Here is a 19,242-nt window from a genome sequence, read left to right as displayed (position 1 = left end):
CAAAAATCCATGAATCCAAATTCATCCTAACTTTGCGTATAACTATGTATGTCTTACTTAGAGTTTCATTGCTAAGAAGAGACACCATGACCAAGGCAGCTCTTATAAAGGAAAATATTTAACTGGGGCTGACTTACAGCTTCAGAGGTTTAATCCATTATCATCATGGTTGGAAGCCTGGCAGCCTGCAGGCAGACATGGTGCTGGAGAAGAAGCTAAGAGTTCTAACTCTTGATCCAGAGTCAGTGAGAAGAGATTGTGAGCCATACTGGACTTAGCTTGAGCATATAAGACCTCAAAGCCCAGGCTCACAGTGGCACACTTCCTCCAACAAGGCCACACCTGCTCCAATGAGGCAACACCTCCAAATGGTGTCACCCCTATGGCCAAACATTATGACACATGAGTCAATGGGGCCATTCCTATTCAAACCACCACATCATGCTATTGACAGACACATTGGTAGTTGATTGTGTTTATGGTGGCATCCACAGCACTGGCTGCCAGGTTTTCCTTTGAATAATGTGGAAGCCGACAAATGAACTAATCTGTGTCTCTGCTTTTAATGCCTCTGCTTCAGAGTGGGGCCTCACTCAGGACACAGGAACTGTGCAGCACAAGGACAGAATGTTTGCATGATGTTCTTGAATGACTGGAAAACCCATTTCCTAAAACTGACTATTTGGAAAAGTTTCTCCTTCCACCCTGGACCATGGTGTACTGAGCCATCCAGCATGCTTGCTGTCATTTTCCTAGTTTTTTTGTTTTGTTTTGTTTTGTTTTTTTTAAGTATGGAGTAACTATAGAAAACAAATTAAAGGACAAAAAGACTTGTGGCCATATAGTCACTGATTATTTAACTATGTTTGTTTTAAAAAATGGGGAATTTCATCTTGAAATCAGTTCTTGTTTCTCTGTCACAGTGTGACTCAGGACTCAAATCTCCAGCACTAAGTTTCACCAGGCCCATCTTCTGGCCTGGGTCTTCTCTTTATAAACTGACCTGCAGAAGCTAAGAGGAAGGCAAGGAAGAAACTGAATTCTCATTCATCGGGAACCTTAGGGAGATTAGGGAGAGAAGCCAGCTCATCATTTTTACCATTTTAGAAAATTATTTTCATGTGACCTACTTTGAGAATAGACCTAGGAAGATAGGCCGGCCATTCTGACTTCTCTCCTGACTTCAACCCTTCCCATTCCCCTGTCTGCCTAGAGCATAGGCCCACCTTTCACCCTGGAAGTGTATCAGCCACAGACAATGCCAGTGTTCTGAGGTCTCAGTCTGGAATATATCTCCAGGCAGCATCTTCACAGGTTGTAATTGCTGGGGTAATCAGAGGTGTGGTTGTTCTGCCAATTGTCTCCAAAAGTCTTCCAATTAACATGACTTGTTTTGCCCATCTACAAAAACAATATTGAGTTTTTAAAAAAATGTTATCAAAGATACCATGCTTGCTGTTAAGTGTGCAGGGGTACTTATCATCAGGGCTCATTTCCAGGACTTGAAGGCTGTAGGGTTTATTTGAGTAATAGCACATGCGTGTGATCTCTCTCCTTGCTTAATAGAAGCTCTGCCTGCTGTTGCAAGAGCTGGGCTCCTCATGTGGAGCCATCCAGATAAGCTTGAAGGCAGATTTTTAAAGAAGGAAAAATAATAGTCCCATTAACCTCTAACAGCCATCCGAAGGTTTAATAATAAAAAGAGGGATAATTGCCCCAATCTGCTTTCTTCTATTGCATGTAATTCCAGGGTGCATTGCGATCATTACAGATCTTCCCTTTCCTCAGAAGGCTCTATCCTCATATTGCATGAAAGTACTAGACGTAATGTAGCGCTTTATAAATCAGGTTAGTAAATTATGCAGCGTCTGAATAGGCTTTTGTCACTGCAGGAGCTGAAATATCTTCTCAAATACCCAGGAAAACCTTTCTGCAAAAAAAGCTGATGTCTAGATACACCTGGGGAAGGAAAGCAAAAGGAGAACTCGCCTCCAATGCTAGGTGGTTCACCATGTCACACAAGACACTCATATGCATGTGATTCTTAAGGCAACCAGGAAAGTAAGCTCCATTAAATCAAGAAAAATAGGACCCAGTTGTGTTATAGATGGTGAAATTAAAGTGCATGCCTACTGAAAATATAAAATAGTTCTTTGAGAATCCTGAGCAACCAAATCTAACGTCTGACTAACTAAAGGGTAGAATTCCCTTAGCAACATGTCCAGAGGCTGCATCCTGTTATTCCTAAAACTGACAAAGAAGCCTTTAAAAGCTACCTCCACTGGCCCTGACTGTGGTATGTCTTAGCATGCCCATGGCAGATTCTAGCAGCTCAGCCTATCACAAATGTCTTCATCAAACTGTGTAAAATATAATATCCTAATATTTTTATCTTTGGATCTCTGGATGACTGTGGCACTGCTAGCCTTCAGGTGTCTATAGAATAAGAGATATCTCTAGTGTTGGTCAGAGAAGGGAGCCCAGATGCTGATAGGGAAATTATCTTATGTGATTTTATATTTGGGAGTTTGGTCAGAAAATTCTAAGGGATAAATTGATCAACCATGGAATCTCTGTTCTCAATTACACTCCATGTGTCAACTTTAGACGCAAAGAAAATAAATCGGCAAGATCAAGTAATGAGACTGCCTTGCAAGGTAGATAAGTATGTGGAATTCAGAACACTCCCTGGATAGAGGAGGACTGGGAAAAGATGTTTATTCCATGCCAGGTCATTTCATTAAGAATCCGTTCTAAAGATATCAAAAGAATGCTGAAAACAATACCAAGACATTATATTTGTTATTGTCTTTATGGAATTACAGAGTTTCACAACCAAGCTGACTTCTGTTTCCCAGGGAAGAAGAAATTAGATTGTCCTTAACTGATAACCTTGCCTTCAGTCTATGAGAAGTTTTGAGATGAATATGCCAGACATTTTACTGAGGTGAACATGCTCATTGTTTAAAGCCAATTTTAAGGAACTTGATAGATGCTCTGTGATGTGGCCCGTGAAAGGGAGAGTTCAGGGATGGGGCTGATATAGGCAATAGAGCAATGGCTCTGCCTTTCTCAGTGTTGTTACACAACCTGATGCCCAAGATCAGTCAGAGTCACCTAGGTGTGAACTACTAACCTGCATACTGTCAACCTCCTCTGAAGTCTGACCCCTGTCCTGTACCTTCCAATAAGTGACATTTACACACTGATAAAGATGAGGTAAAAAGAAGAGGTGTGTGTGTGTGTGTGTGTGTGTGTGTGTGTCTGTATGTGTCTGTGTGTTTGCATGTGTGTGCATGTACACATTTGTGTGTATACTTCCAAGTGCTTTCCTTTTACAAGGCCTTCATTATAGCCAACCTCCAGGTGTCTAGTGCTAATTTTGTCTGGATTCCTATATATACACAGTCCTAAACCGTCATGTATGTAAAAGCATGCAACTTGTAATCTTGTGGATAGGCCTTGTCATTCAGCATAATTTCCCCCAAGTTCCACCCTACTTAGAGGCTTATTTTGGGCTTAATGGATTTTCAAAGCCAGGTACAAGCCAGGCTAATTACTCATTAACCCTTTGAAAGATCATGGATCTGGGTTCAGTATGAGCAATTACAAATAAAAATGCTACAAACATTTGCCAACAAGCTTTTGTAACAATGAAGGCTTTCTCTTCCCTTGGATGGATGCCCAGAGGTAGAATTACTTCTATGCTCCATCATGACCACATGTTTAACTAGCAAACTAGCAAATTATCCAACTGCCTTCTATAGTAGCTGTCCCACTTTACAGGCCCACCAGCAACAAACACATGTAATATCATAGCATTACACTTTTCTTCAACCACATCCATTCTGATAGGTGGGTACTAATGTCTCACTGTGGTGATAAAAGTCATATTATTTTTGTACTGACTAATGATATGGAGGATTCATTCATCTGCTCATTTTTCTCTTTTTCAGAGACAATTTCTGATTGCTTTTTCTTATTGACATTTGAACATTAGTTATATAGTCTAGATCCTAGTTCTTTATGGGGCATATGGAGTACAATACTTTCTTTATATCTGAAAGTTGTCTTTTAATATTCCTCAAAAGTTGGTTGGAAGAATTGATCTTATTTATCTGATAGTTCTATTTTAAAAAAAAAACACATAATATGGCTTCTCTTGGGAGCAAAAGGACTTAGCAACCTTGGGCAGGATGACTATGGGTCAACAGAAACCACAGGGTACATCTGCCCTAAGGGGTAGCATAGCTGAAGAAAAGAAAGGGAGAAAAGGAAGAGATAAGAAGAAAGCCAGAGCCACCAGAAGCCTGAAATCTTCTGGGTGCAGGGCTACTTCAGCTCATAGACCTAATAGTGTGGATGACTAAATACAGAGCTTTCACATTGTACTCTTTCATAGATCCACTTCCACATGAACACAGATGAGCTGTATTCATCCAGCAATGAGATTTAAATCATGGAAATTGAGTATAAATGATAAAGAGATGAGTAAATATGTTTTCTAGATTCGTAATCACTTATTTCAATATTCTTAATTTGTAGTGTTTCATCTGGTCCTAAGATTTGGGGCTAAAGCTGACAATTGTTCTCTTTATTGACTTCTGAAAAAAGTGGAATAGTCAAATACATACAATGATGATTTTAAGATTTCAGAAGGGCTCACTTAAGACTGAAGGAGTTGCAGGGGTTTGCAACCCCATGGGAAGAACAACAATGTCAACCAACCAGAACACACACACACCCCCTAGAGCTCCCAGGGCCTGAGCCATCAACAAAGGATTACACATGGCTCCAGCTGCATATGTAGCAGAGGATGGTTTTGTCATGCATCCATTGGAGCAAAGGTCCTTGGTCCTATGAAGGCTCCGTAGATGCCCCAGTGTAGGGGAATTGTGGGCAGGGAGGTGGGAGTGGGTGGGTGGGTAGAGGAACACTCTCCTCAGTGGGAGGGAAGATGGGATAGGGAGTTTCTAGGAGGGGGGAACTAAGAAAGGGGATAGCATTTGAAATTTAAGTAAAGAAAATATTCAAGAAAAAAAGGAAAAAAAAGAGAAGGGCTCATGTATTAATTAGCACATTCATTGAATTAAGTAATTTGATTAAAATGATTGATTATTTAGTATTTATAATCTTTGTTTAGTTATATCCCTTATAGTAGATTATTTGACATTCTCATGAAGAGAAAGCAGGCTGTAGGAAGTCACAGTGGTAGAGGAAACACAAGCCTTGCTTAAGATGTGTGATAGCCTGTGGTGAGGGAAGAGTCATTGGAGATTCAAAGGCCGGATAAGAAGTGATTCTTTGAAGAGTCAAAATACCATGTTATCAAGCTTTTCCCTATAGGCAGCATTAGAATTCTGCATATTCAACTTGCCCATTTAAATCATCCATTGCAGAGTTTGCTCTTAAGTTGGACACACATACAAAATGACAAATGCCAGGTAGCATTCAAATATTGTGCTACTTGCAACATCAATCTGGGAATATCTCAACTTCAGAAAAAAAAATTAGTTTCAAGAACATGCAAGAATTTTGAGTACTCAGGTTCCACCTAAAGATGCTGGGTAACTATTTAGATAGGGGCGTGGTAGGAACTCTGAGTTACTTTTGATATTGGGGAAAATAGACACAAGTATGAATAGTACTTTTTGAAAGACCTGATTTGTATATGTTTAAAACAATTAAAGATAGTTATGGAAATGTCCTATGCATTTTATGAATATCTCCTCTGAAATATTAAAAATGTATTATCTCATTTATGATATTAGAAACTATCAATGGTGGACAAGTTTGATGGTTGTATAACCTCATCCAGTGCAGGGTTTAGTGTCAGTGGTGATTCTAGCCAACTGTCCTCTTGCTTATGACCAGATACAGGTGGCCAATAAGAATTTTCTGTAGTAACATTACTTTTAGTAATTAAATTAGTTTTTGAGACAACTCCCAGCCTCTACCTCCCCACCATCCTTATGGTCCCTGTTATTCACAAATCTCTCATGTTCATAACGATTCATTTTTGTTTTGTGCTCCACTTAGATTAAACAGAATCCTCTGTATGTTAACCTGGATTTGGAACTAACTATTGGAGTCTGATAGACTCAGGGGAGTGTTAAATTTCAATACTTTGATAGTTGAATCTTAGTGGCCAGCCTGAGGGAGAGGAAGTGTCCAAATAAGAGAAAAGACCTTGGTGGCTAGATTTAGAAATGTAATCTAACAATTTTTAAGGCAGAGGGAATTCAGAATGGTCAAGGCCTGGCAGAAGCATGTTTCCCATACTGAGACTACTAGAGCCCTTCAGTGTTCCATCTCCCTTTGTGTGTCCTGTTTTGATTTGAGTTTTGTTTGGTGAGTATGGGTTTAACTAGGGTTACTTACAGGCATATACATCAGGCTTTGTTTATTGGCACATGGATAACTTACCAGTTTATGTACCTCTGAAGAAAGAAAACTACCCTTATTCAGCAGCTACTTCTGGCTTGTAACAAGATCACTATCCATGTGCAAAACACTTGTGGTATCCATGACTGAGATCATCCTGCCTTCTATTTTGCTGCTATTTTATGCATTTTTCTGGTTGATTAATGAAGATATTTTAGGTATCTTCAAGTTCACTCTCCCAGCATAGGAAATATGGAGAATTGCAAGTAGGTTTCTCCCAGCACTGTCAGCACCCCCATGACACTGACCAGAACACTGACATGACACACCCCCATATGCTGAAATCCAAGTCTATAGTTTATCTGAGGGTATGTTCTGATTGTGAGATGACTCAGGGATTTGAGCAAATGTGTCATGTCATGCCATTCACAATTGCAGCATCGCAGCATCGAGTCTCCACATGCTCAACTCCCCCCTTCTGTCCTTTGGTCTCTCCTTCACCATAAACCCTGGATGACAATAGCCTTTGCAGATCTCCAAAGTTTTCCCTCTTCTAGAATGTTCTACAGTAGGAAACATGTAGCCCACAGCTTTTCAAATCAGGACCACTTTTGTAGAAGTGCATGTCAAGTTTCCTCCATGACTGTGGTTTCTGCTGCTGGGTCATTTTCATTGGTTCAGAAATCCCTGAACAGGCAAAATCCTTACTTACAAGTCTAGTTTTGTGAGAAACGGTGACCCTCTCCTCAGCACTGGTTCTGCTGTGGTTTGTAAGAGTCTCTGGCATCTGCTGTGGTCAGTGTTCTGGTTTAGAACCATTGGGTAATTGGGAACTTAGTTTTGAGGTTTTGAATTGATTTTCCATTTATAACATGAGGTTTTGAAAATATTTTGTATATTGATGTCCCAGCTGCCTGTTGTCTTCAGTGAAATATGTGTCTAGATTTTCCTGGTTTTTAGTTGTTGCTTTTTAACTGAGATCTAGCGGGTTTTATTGGATGGGGGGAGTCTGTTGCTTTGTTTGAGATTGTTTTACTTCCTGCAATACAGGATGCTTTGGGACTCACAGTGTATCCCAGAAACCTCAGATTCTCTATTCTCCAGCACCAGTGTAGTTTTGGCATAGACAAATCTTCACTGTAATAAATTCTAATCTATTCCCTCAAAGGTTTTCTAGATTAATACCTTAATCACAGGACTGTTAACATTTGGGGTTGCCTTTTGGTGGGGTATAGAGTCTCTTTCTGGTGTGTATGCCTCTTGAACTATTCTATCACTATCAACTGAAGGAGCCATCTTTGCCCCTTTGAGTTCCCTCAGTTCCTCCATCACTGCTCAGTGGACTCAACTGCTACTTCTGACCTAGTTCTCTGCTGTCCAGTGGCTCTGTGAGTCCTCTTCACTAATGCCAGGCTGCCTGGCTTGCTGTGATGCTCCATGTTTCCAGAGAATTTGGAGTGTCTATCATGCTCACATTGAATGAGGAACATTTTCAATGTATGAAGAGTTCTTGGTAGAAGAAGTTAAGACTAGAAAGATTTTGCAGGCAGTCATTATGTTTCTATTCATGAGAAAATCTGAAATTCATGTTTTCCCGAAAATTGCTGTTTGTGTTTTTCCCTTGCACTTCATTGTGAAAATTCTAATTACAGCCATATAGGGAACCATACTACTCATGGATACTGACACAGTGTTCCACACGTATCCCTGAGAACAGTTTAAACGGGCTGCTGGCCCATATAGCTCATGAAGACAGGATTCTTCCTTGGCGAGTGATTCTTCAAAAGTCGCATCCCAGATCTAGCATCTGAAGCCTAATTACCACTAGGCCTACTGGTGCACATCTGTCACCCCGGCTATTTGGAAGGTTCCTGCAGGAGGATCCCAGGCTGGTGTGAGCTTCAGGTGAATTCCAGGCCAGCCTAGTGAACCATGTCTCGAAGAAAAAGATGAAAGGTGGTTGTCATTATAGTGTTCTCTCTAGAATGTGCCAAGCCTTACATTCAACCCTTTTGCTACAAAATAATAAATTAGTAGCCAATTCATTAATTACATTAAATGCCAGAGCATCTTTATGGCTCAGCACTAGAGAGAATATGGCCCTTCATTCAAGCCCTGAGCTGAAAAGAAAAATAATTAAATGAAATAAAAAGAAACAATAAACAGAAAGTTCTATATGTAAGCCACCTCTGCGCAATATGTTATTACTTTTTCTTATAAATATCATTCCATGAAATGTTGTATTTACATTTATGAGCTAACATATACAAAGAATGGCTCACAACTCTCTTGTATCATATTCTAAGATAAAATAGACACTATTTGTGTTTTTGATAGAACTATACTATTGTATTCACTTGCTTTTCATGAGACAAGTATTTACTGAATCTGTGTTATGTAGGTGCTCCTGAGTAGTTTTCATTGTGTTTAAATATAAGATAAACCCATTATTGTGAAGCAGACAAATGGATGGAGTTCAGAGGCTTCTGTAAGCATAATACTGTTATCTAAACATATGCAGTGAGAAAGAAATTCACCTGAGTATACCGGGCATGTTCACATTGAAAATGGGGTTGGGGGTTGAGTGGACCTCATCATTCAAGGAAGCAGAAGGGTTCAGGTAGACAGGGTTAGAAGTGATAAGCAGAGGCTGAGGACAGCACAGGAATTTGAGGTTCAGAGCACCCCATGGAGACTAACTGACCCTGACAGTGGTAGCATCCAAGAATTTTCCCCCAGTGCAGAACAGAGCAAAGCTCAAATGTTTTTCTGCAAGCTGGGTTTACAAGTCAAGGCCTCACAGTGTTCAAGGTGGCTAAGATTTTTTAAAGGTCACTAGCTATTAGCTAGAGTGGGAGACAGAGCTGTAGTCCCAGCATGTGGCTGTTAGCCAAGGAGCAAGGAAACATCGTTCAGGCTTCCAAGGGAGAGACATCCAAGAAGACTGGAGAGAAAACAAAATTTAGTCAGAGATTAAACAGCTGAGTTAAAGACTGTTAAAGGCTCGGGCTCATACTTAACAAGGTCACATGGTCTTGTTGCAAACGCCTATTTCCCCAGCATCCCTTTTCAAGGGGAAGACAACTTTAAGCCCAGCCCCAGGGAGACAGAGGAAGATTTCTAGGTTCGAGGTCAACATGGGCAGTCCCAGGTGAACCATGGGTACACTAAAGAAACCCCGACTTAAAAAAATAGATGAGGGGGGACAGCCTCTTTCTATTTACTCAGTAAACATCTCAGAAACAAGACTAGAAAATTAAAACAGACAGTTAGTGAATATTGATAGACCCTCTATCCCCTTCTCCTCTGTTATGTCTGTCTGTTTATAATTCTTTTTCAATAGAAACGCTATGGTGAATGTTCTTTCAGCCTTGTTTAACTTGCTCACCCACATGCCACCAGCAGTGATATTTCCATCACTTATATTCGGGTCACCAATAGTTTTTAGCTTTAACTTTTTCCTTCTTCTTTTTTGTCACTATAGAAATGATATTAAAAGCACTCACATGTGTATCACACACCCTCACATGGTCCTGAAGCCCTATAAGGGGTCCAAATAGAAGTAGTTATTCAACCCCTTCTATTCTTAGACTAAAATGTAATGATTGTAAATAGGAAAGAGCCCAGTGAATGGTTAGTGGGGTGGGAAAATGGTCTGAGGATGAGAAATCCCTCATCAGAAGATGCAGGGTCTCTCAGCTCCATCATCCCATCCGGGAGAGTGTTGTTTTCTTTCTGATACTGGGATTGCTTCCTTTACAAGAGCAGTTGAGATTTTCTTTCAACTGCTGTTTTTCTTCTTGTCTTAATTCACAATAGTTAGGGGTATGCTTCTGGAGTGTAATGTTCACAATCCCATGTCTGGAAGCAGAGCTCAGATGTACTAGTAGCCTCTGTCGTCTCCAAACATGTGAGTCAGCTTGGCCACATGGGCCCTTGAGCAGGTTCTCACTGTGACTGAAGGGCATATTTGGGACAGCCTGCCTTCTGTGCTAAGTTGCCAACACACTGTCACTGTCCAAGAAGCCATCATTATAATGAATGGACCAGTCTCGTTTTACAGAAAGGAGCCCGAGCTGAACATGAAATGGCAATTTGATGATGTGTGGTGAAGATTCAAGGATTTCTACAGTGAAGAAGACAATTAGACTGCAGAGTCATTAAACTCCGCATCCTGGCTACAGTCGTCCCCGGGCTACTTTACTTTACAGTCACTCTTTTTTGACATACAGCAAGAGAATGGCTTCAGTTTTGCAATGTAGAATCAGTTTATGAATCACATTAAATGTTGCTCCTGCAAAGACATCAAGATAATCTCACCTGAGATTCCTCACAAAGTTCCTGTAGGAACCCAGAGAATAGACAGCTAGAGAGTAGAATTCTTGTTTTTATTTTCAAATCTGAGTATGATTTATATGTCTCCTTCTAGATGAGGCTTAGTCTCAAAATGTTGATTGCAGAATTAATTTGCTTACAAGAGTTATCACAGATGGTGCTAATTGGTAAATTCTGGTAAATTTTGCTGCATTGCTACAAACCCCCAACATAGACAGGAACAACTGTGTTGTTCCTCTCCATGTAGCAGAGGAACTTAAGCCTTTTGATGAAAATACTGGTGCTGGTAGCATTAAGAAGCAGGCAGGTCACATGATGCTGCTGCAGGGAGTTCAGGGATGTTGTGTGACTTCCTCTGTAATACGTGAACATGCATTTAATTGATATCACTGTAGGAAGAGGGGCTATAACATGCTTTCTGATGGCTCGTGAAGGGGAGGAGGTATGTGTTCACAACTGAGCAAGGAAGGAAAAAGTACAAAATGCACATGCAAATAAGAGGGATAGTTATTGTCATTTTGATGAAAAATACATGTATTTTTAAAAGTTCCTTTTGTTCAGTATTTAGAAAAGACTATTGCTAAGTTGGAATACAGGTTTTGGTGCATCTGGGGTCAGTTTATCATTAATGCAAATATGTTCTCAGGAACTGAGATAATTGTGCTTTATCTTAATATGAAACAAAAATTTTACCATTGTGCAAATTTACTTAAATTTAGCTTTCCAAGAATCATTTTAAAATCAATCAATAGCATTAAAAGATCATGAATTATTCTGTATCTGTGTATTTGTATATGTATATATGTGTGTGTTTATGTGTGTGTATGTTTGTTTATGTGTGTACATATGTGCATTTTTATGTGTGTGCATCTTTGCATGTGTGTATTGAGCCGGGGATTGAACCTAGGTTTTGGTACCTGCTACACAGTTGCACCGCTGCTCAGCTGGGCCTTCAGGTTTCTTTTTATTATTGCTTTGTTTTGGTTAATCAGGGTCTCACTAAACTGACTGTTCTGGTATGCAACTCACTATATATAGTTCTGGGATGCTTTGAACTGTGGTCCTCCTGTCCAGCTTCCTGAGAAGATGGGCTTACAAGGCTGAACCAGATGTCTTTCTTTTACATTTTAAGATCACTGACAAAGCCAACAATACAGATCTAAGATAAAGACAAAGTAAAGGGGAAAGAAATTAAAATCTGAAGGTCTGCGATTGGCTCTCACTCTCTTGCTCAGGGAACTTTGTTGAATGGTTGACTGACTTTGTGTCTTGCAGTAAGAGCCAACAACATCATAAGAAAATTACAGATACCAATTATAAGCCTGTGAATATACATTGAGTAGAAACCATGGTGCAAACATGACATTTAGCAAAGCCCTTTAAAACATTTGTATTTTACCTTAAGGATTTATTCATGTTTTTATGTTTCTGTGCATGTGCCTGACTATATGTATATGGACCATTCTTATGAAATGCTCATGGGATCTGGGAATCTGAAACAGGGCAGCATCAGATACCAGAAGCTCAAGCTACAGGGAGTGGTGAGCCTCCTTGTTGGTGCTGGGAAACAAACCCATATCCCCTGTAAGAACACCAAGAGCTCTTAAGCACTGAGCCTCCTCTCCAATGCTGTGAGTTAAATTAATTCTGTTATGCTGTACTTAATGGCCCTCAGAGTGCTGGCAGGCATGATTCTCTCTGTGGGTTATCATCCTGCAGTCCACCTCTCTACAGAAAGCTTCAGGACATTAAGAACAATCACTTTAGAAAAGAACTTCTTAGTGCTTAAAGTTCCACCTATAAGAAGCAGCAGGCTATGGTTTTGTGGATGAATGACCAATGGAAGGTGTAAAACTGCCCATTGTGAGCTGTCCATCTCGACCCACACATTCAGAAGCAGGGGTTCCCTTAACTGGGTATTGATGGTGTGCAGTGTGCTTGGAGACAGCTCTGGCATGTGGAAGCTGTTTATACCAAGCTTCTGCCCTTAAGGCCTCCCTGACTTCTCTTTGCAAAAGGACATTAATGGGGCAAAATGTTAAAGGACAAAGTAAAACATAATTGAAAGATGGCTGGTCTAAATCAGAAAAAAAAATCATGGGCACAATGAGTTTATTTATATCATTGTGTAGTTTTAAAACTTATGCATAGTCTTATGTATTGTCCTGTTTTACAATGTACATAGTTTTGTTTTGTGTTTTGAGACAGGGTCTCACTATGTAGAACAGGCTGGCCTCAAACTCATAGAGGTCTGCCTGCCACTGCCTGCCACTGCCTGCCTGTTGCTGAGTGCTGGGATTAAAAGTTTGAGCCAGCTATATTATAATGTATCATTATGTGTGTGTTATATATTATATATAATATTCATATTATATAATACAAAACTGCCCTCTAAATTCCTATCTTTTTAACCATAGATAAGGGCAGTTTGACAGTCTGTGTGTTTAGCAGAATAATAGAGTCTCTCACATCTGGGGCCTGTGAGCTCCCAGATCATAGGTTCTTGGAAAATTTTGAAGTACCAGGTATGTGTCTTCTCCCATGCATCAGGCATTCAATCTAATTAGAAAGTGGTTGATCACGCCCATAGCATTTTCTCATTATTGCATTTTTAGGTATATCTTAGCACCCCTCATTATTATTGTAGTTTCCAGAGTGAGGTTTTTCACTGTAGGGCTGGTGGGAGCTCGTACTGAGCAGACTAGTTCACAGGCTGATTCACAGAGTGGACAGCATATCACCTAATGAATTTGAGTGCACTGCCTAATGATTTAAAGACCAGTTATTATTTTTTACTTGTTTTTAGTCATCATCACTACCACCCTGGTGCTAATTGTCTCTTTGCCAAATCTCCATTCTGGTGGGAACTTCATAGATAAACAGGGGCTTCTATGCATTGGGTATCAATCAGTTCATCAGTCATAGAATATATCCTGCCACTGTGTCAGAAAACTGGGGTGTTTGTTGGATTTGAAACAAGTTCACATTCACTAGTTTCCACAATGATGCCAACCACCTCATTGTCCACCCTCTATAGTTCTGCAGATATCTAAGCATCTTACATCATTCCCAAACCTTCATCATGGACAATAGTTGGCGCTGATGAGATGATAGGCTCCAAGGAGTTCTTCATATTGGCACAAGTCAGAACCAGCAGAGGAGAGAGTTCTGCTTTGGTCAGAGGCAGTAGTCACCAAGTACTCTAGGCTGTGAGAATCAGTGATGTTTCCTGCTTATCTTGTGTCTTTCCCACTTTCATGATGACATGCTATTTACTTATTTGGTACACCTTTTATCCTTCTTTCTAGCAGTGTGGCACATTGTAGATATTCATCAAACCTTAGTAAATCAGAAGAAAATGAGTTAATGTGAATTACTAAGACATGAAAGGTTCATCTCGTGGTATTAAATGGGAGCAGTGGATTCAGAATCATTTTTCTGAAAAAGCTCAGCAAGGAGGGGGTGGTCCTTATGTCTCACACATACATATGAATAAGGACAAATATTCACATGCACAATCTTATTAAATATCCATCTTCCTTTCCATTACACATATCCTGCAGCAATTCACACAATGGAACTGTCAGTGAGGCAGGCATAGAGACACAGTGTTATTTATTCATGACCACTATGATGGCAGTTTGTAAGAAAATGGCCCCATGGACTCATAGGGAGTGGCACTATTAGGAGGTGTGTTCTTGTTGGAATAGGTTTGGTGATGTTGGAGGAAGTTGTGCCTGGGGATGGATTTTGAAGACTCAGATGCTCAAGCCTGAGGCATTGGGGCATTCTATTCCTGATGCCTGCCTGTCTGAGGCCAGATGCAGAGCTCTCAGCTTCTTCTCCAGCACCAAGCTTGCCTGCATCTTGCCCTTCTCCCTGCCATAATGATAATAGACTAAATTTCTCAACTATAAGCCAGCTCCAATTAAATGATTTTCTTTATAAGAGTTGCTGTGATCATGGTGTCTCTTGAGAGCACTAGAAACCCTAAGAAAGATGACTACTTAGCAAGAATATGGGATAAGGATGTCAGAGAATGTAGCATAGTCTCTCCAAAGTGACTGAGCACAACTAGACCTCAATTAAAAATAAGAAAAACTTGCTTGTTTTGCTTAGGAGCTCTACATAGTACATTCTCAGAACATATATGCTCTAAATATTCATACTTTCTCTGGGCCTGGATTTTAACTGGATTGACTTTGCTTGCTTGATCCAGAGGTCAACTGGACATTGATGGTATGAGTTATTAGTAATTGACAGTTGGCTAGCTGGCTTGCTGTCTAACATGAGCACTGGATTTGAGCTCACATTTATGGAGGTGCTCACAGCAGAATAAAGGGGTAGATGAATATAGCAGACACTGGTGTGATTCCTGCTACTAGGAGGAGTTATATGGATGTCACCATCTTCTCAGAACATGGAATGTAAGTACACCATTCCCACAACTTCAGAGCTTTGGTGTGAATAAAGTGAATTAGAATGAAGATCTAAAGAAATACCAAGAAGGAAAGTTATAGTCATTCCATGGGCCAGAATTAGGCAGAGCATCACAAGTTGGCTTGGTGTCAAAGTGCACACTCAGAATCCTGATCCATGTCTTCTGAGACACTAGCAATGGATATGAAATGTAAGACAACATCATTTAAGAACAACTTGTATAGTTTTTACCAAGGGGCCTTTAAGCCCACCTTTATAACCTCTTACTTCGATTAATCTATGCTTTAAGACCTATCCCCTGTGTAAGTCTAGTACTCTTTCTATCTATTAACATGAAGTGGAAAAGCTATCAGTTATTACCACCATGCTCCTACTAATCAGACTATATCATTAAAAATTCATTTATGAAATTCATTACTATGAAAATAACTTTCCATATTATCCTGAAATCTCTGAGGTCCAAAGAGACAACATAAAACCCTGGAAAAGAATAATGTTTTCCATGGGATCATGAGCAGGAGTCCCTAGCCTCTGCAGTGAGGTGTGTGGTCTCAGTAGTTCGCTCTTGTGATGAACGCTGGGATGGCTCTGCTGTGCTAGCATATTGTGCCTTTTGTTGGGAATGCTAGTGACTTTGTTTCACTAACTGTTGGTTTGCCAAGCTGAAGAGAGGGTAGACCAGCATCCTGATACCATGGAAACAGGAGAAGATGATCCTAAAGTCTGTAGACTCACAGATACTACAAGGAAGGGTGGGGAGTTCCATATCTCTCCCTTTCTTACATTTCCCTTACTGGGGAGAATGAAACCTTCAGTGCATCATCAACTTGTGGTCTCTAGGATGTCACAGGTTCTTCTGAGGACTGCTGCAACCAACTGTGACTTTCACCAAGAACTGGCTTGTGAGAAATGATGTGTTCAAAGATGGTTGATTCTGGTGACTAAGTGGCTTTGGGATAGAATGCCCTTCTTCACATAAACACAAGCATTGTGATGTTATGATATCCATTTGGGTTCTGGGAAGGGTAATACTCAGATACAATCCCAGTAGTCTGTGGCCAAAGCAGGAAAATTTCAAGGACATACTAGTCTTCATAGAGAACAGACATCCCTGCATAGGAGACCATGTCTTAAAAAACAAGGCAAAGCATAATTGAAAACAAGAGCTTTCCTTCCCAGAACCCATGCAGGTTGGGGATGTATGGTCAGTTTGCTTGGTCTCAGTCAAAGCCATTTCCCCATGGACAGTGAAACATAAATCTGACCTGAGTTCCATCCTGTCACTCCTGACCCACTAAACTACTTTATAATTCCTCAGAGAAATATTCACTTACAACATCAAGCTCACAGTGTTCCAGAATAGATGTCTGATCCTTGCTCATGTGTGTTTTTCCTGCCCTTTTGTCCATCATCTGCATCATCCCAACCCTCCCAATCTTTCTTTTTTCTTCAGTCTGTCTTCACCTCCACTGACATGTCTTTTTTGTGTTTGGGGTAGATCTCCATTAGTCATTCCCTTTTCTCTCTTCGTCTTCCTCTGAGGTCACTGCTCCTAGCTGTAGGTTCTCTTCATTACCAGCGTTTTAGACTCATCTTTCACACATCCACGGTTTCCCCATTGGTCCTGGCCCTCCCCACCAGGAGAGAATTGTAACCTCAAAGTACTTGAGTAGGGGAGAACAGGGGGTTGGGTTCATATTGCAGAGAGAGTTAACTCTTTCAAGAAGTGTCCTTGTGTCAGATTGCTAAAGCTAGCACTGTGATCAACCTGAGTCTACCATGCCTATGCTTCACTGGCTGTCCTATCCTTGCAACCTGGAAATCCTCCTATAGAAGCAGCTCCATGTGCAGCAGTGTCTCCTGGGGGCTGAGGAAATGAACTCCAGACTGGGTGGAAATACAGGAATTAAGAAAATGTCACCTAACTTGAGGCTGGATTGGCAGTCAGATTTTAACTCATGTTTCATGGATGGTCTATATACAGTAACATTAGGAGACTGTGTCCTGAGAAGGTCCTACAAACCTATAGTGACCCCCCCCAATAATCCCTGTCCCCATTAAGAGAAAAGAAAACACACATCAAGTTAGGGCACATACAAGTTCCTCGGATAACATACATACCTTACATACAAATGCCATGTCTCTGGAGCCCCGGTCTCCACCACAGCCATATGCCTGTCTCATCTCCCAGGAATTAGCATAGGTGAGATAACCACATAGACTACCCATTGTGAGGTAGATGCATCATCACAAATACATCTTCTCTCTTTCTTAGAGCTAATTCTAAAGAAAACCTGATGGTTAGAGTTGTATTGTTTCCAACCAGAAACCCAAGCTTGCTTTATTCTAAAAGATTTCAAATTTTTGCTGTTGCCTTGAACTGTGCTGTCAAAATACACTATTCCTTGAAATTTTCATATTTGTGTTTTAGAGTTCTATGATATTATTTCTCAATAGAAGCTAACTGTTTATAGTCTGTTTGGGAATGCTATTTTATGCCAATTGATTTTAATCTCCAGGACCAGAACACATTGGGAATTCAAAAGATTTTCTAATATTTTATAGGGACCTCAAGGGAATTTCTACAGCAGAGTCAAACATGCGAGCATGTTTGAAAACCCATTTCTTTTCTTTTTATCAAAGATGTTATTGCTTTGGCATGAAGGCCGTTTGGTGAATGTTTTCCCTTGAGCATGAAGTCCTAAGAGACAAATGCATGATTTTATTTTTCATTATATGGCTGACCCCTCCCCCACTGCTGCTGAGAATCTTGTCTGTGGTAAATTCAAGTGTTTGTCTTGTGTGGTCGCCACCTTGGAAAGCTGGTTGGGAATTGGGTGTCTCCACACCCTGGGACATTTTCACCCCCAGGGAACTCAGAAGTTAATTGCGATCCTCGACAACAAGTTTGGATGTTTTTCTTCTTTGTGCTTTTGTTGTTGTTTTGTGTTTTGTTAACAGTAACTACATAACTTATCAATAAGTCTTTATTATCAATCTCCAAAAAGATTGAGAACTAGATGTGCATAATTTCACTTCCTGCTGAGCCAAGGCAAACAATTTTGTTTTTTAAGGCTCATCCTAGGGCTCTGAACCACTTCATTTTAAGGATCTATGTGCTACTTATAGAAACTGCTCTGAACTAATGAGGCTAGCATTTTGGACATTAAAATTAATTTTAAGTAGACACAGAGACAACATGACAACATGCTGCACCAAATGGCAACTCCCTGAAGACTGAAGGCCCCATGAGAACACACAATGTCACTGACCCTTATTAAATTTTATGTAAAGTTTACTAATCACTAAAGTAGATCTATATGAAATATTTCATATGCTTACATTCAGCTATATATACAAAAATATACTCCAATTTGTTATTCCATATTAGTTATCATTTAGATGGAAATAAATTTTAAAAAGAGCTCTAGCTGGGTTTAGTCTTCGCAGAAATATTTTCTTACACAGAACTATAAGAATGATGACCACTGAGCTTGAGAATCTATCTTTCATTTATTAAAAAATTTCAACTTAAAATATAATTACAGGCCAGGCGTGGTGGTGCACGCCTTTAATCCCAGTGCTTGGGAGGTAGAGGCAGGTGGATTTCTGAGTTCGAGGCCAGCCTGGTCTGCAGAGTGAGTTCCAGAACATCCAGGGCTATACAGAGAAACCCCGTCTCAAAACAAAACAAAACAAAACAAAACAAAACAAAACAAAACAAAACAAAACAAAACAAAAAATATATAATTACATTACCTCCCCCTTCCCTCTCCTCCCTCAAACCCTTCTTATGTCCCATCACTCCGAGAAGAAGAGAATCTGTATTGATAACTGAAGAAGTTTGGACTGTACTTCCAAGCTCAGGGCTAAATGTGATGGTTTTTCCTTGTCAGCTTCCACATGCTAGCTGCTTGTTTTCCTAAATCTAGAATACAATCTATACGTTAACCATTAATGATCTCACCACAGTTCCTTCCTACCATTCCAGTTATCTAAGATTCTCTAAAGAAACAGAACTGATAGAATGAACATATATGGTATTTATTAAACTTGGGCATGGAATGTGATCTGAGGTATGGC

At 40.1% G+C, this 19,242-nt stretch overlaps 1 protein-coding gene and 1 long non-coding RNA gene across 3 annotated transcripts in view; one reads left to right on the top strand and one right to left on the bottom strand.

Annotated features, from left to right (window-relative positions):
• The window catches only part of Csmd1 (CUB and Sushi multiple domains 1), a 1,626,901-nt gene that overhangs the window by 1,072,739 nt on the left and 534,920 nt on the right, over positions 1–19,242 (top strand). The gene's annotated exons all lie outside the window — the stretch shown is intronic.
• On the bottom strand, positions 957–17,341 carry LOC110299737 (uncharacterized). Of its 2 annotated transcripts, XR_002378511.3 has the most exons (4): positions 17,281–17,341; positions 13,782–14,058; positions 1,227–1,401; positions 957–1,012 (listed from the first exon to the last, which is right to left on the bottom strand). It is a non-coding gene; the product is annotated as an uncharacterized LOC110299737 (long non-coding RNA). The 2 variants fall into 2 exon arrangements; XR_002378512.2 differs by lacking the exons at positions 957–1,012; positions 1,227–1,401 and adding an exon at positions 7,934–8,320.

Source organism: Mus caroli, unplaced genomic scaffold (assembly GCF_978045245.1).
Source record: "Mus caroli unplaced genomic scaffold, Mus_caroli_1 scaffold_10, whole genome shotgun sequence".
NCBI classification, from domain to species: domain Eukaryota; kingdom Metazoa; phylum Chordata; class Mammalia; order Rodentia; family Muridae; genus Mus; species Mus caroli.
Note: the sequence above shows the minus strand (reverse complement) of the source record. Positions and strands in the feature narration are given on the sequence as shown.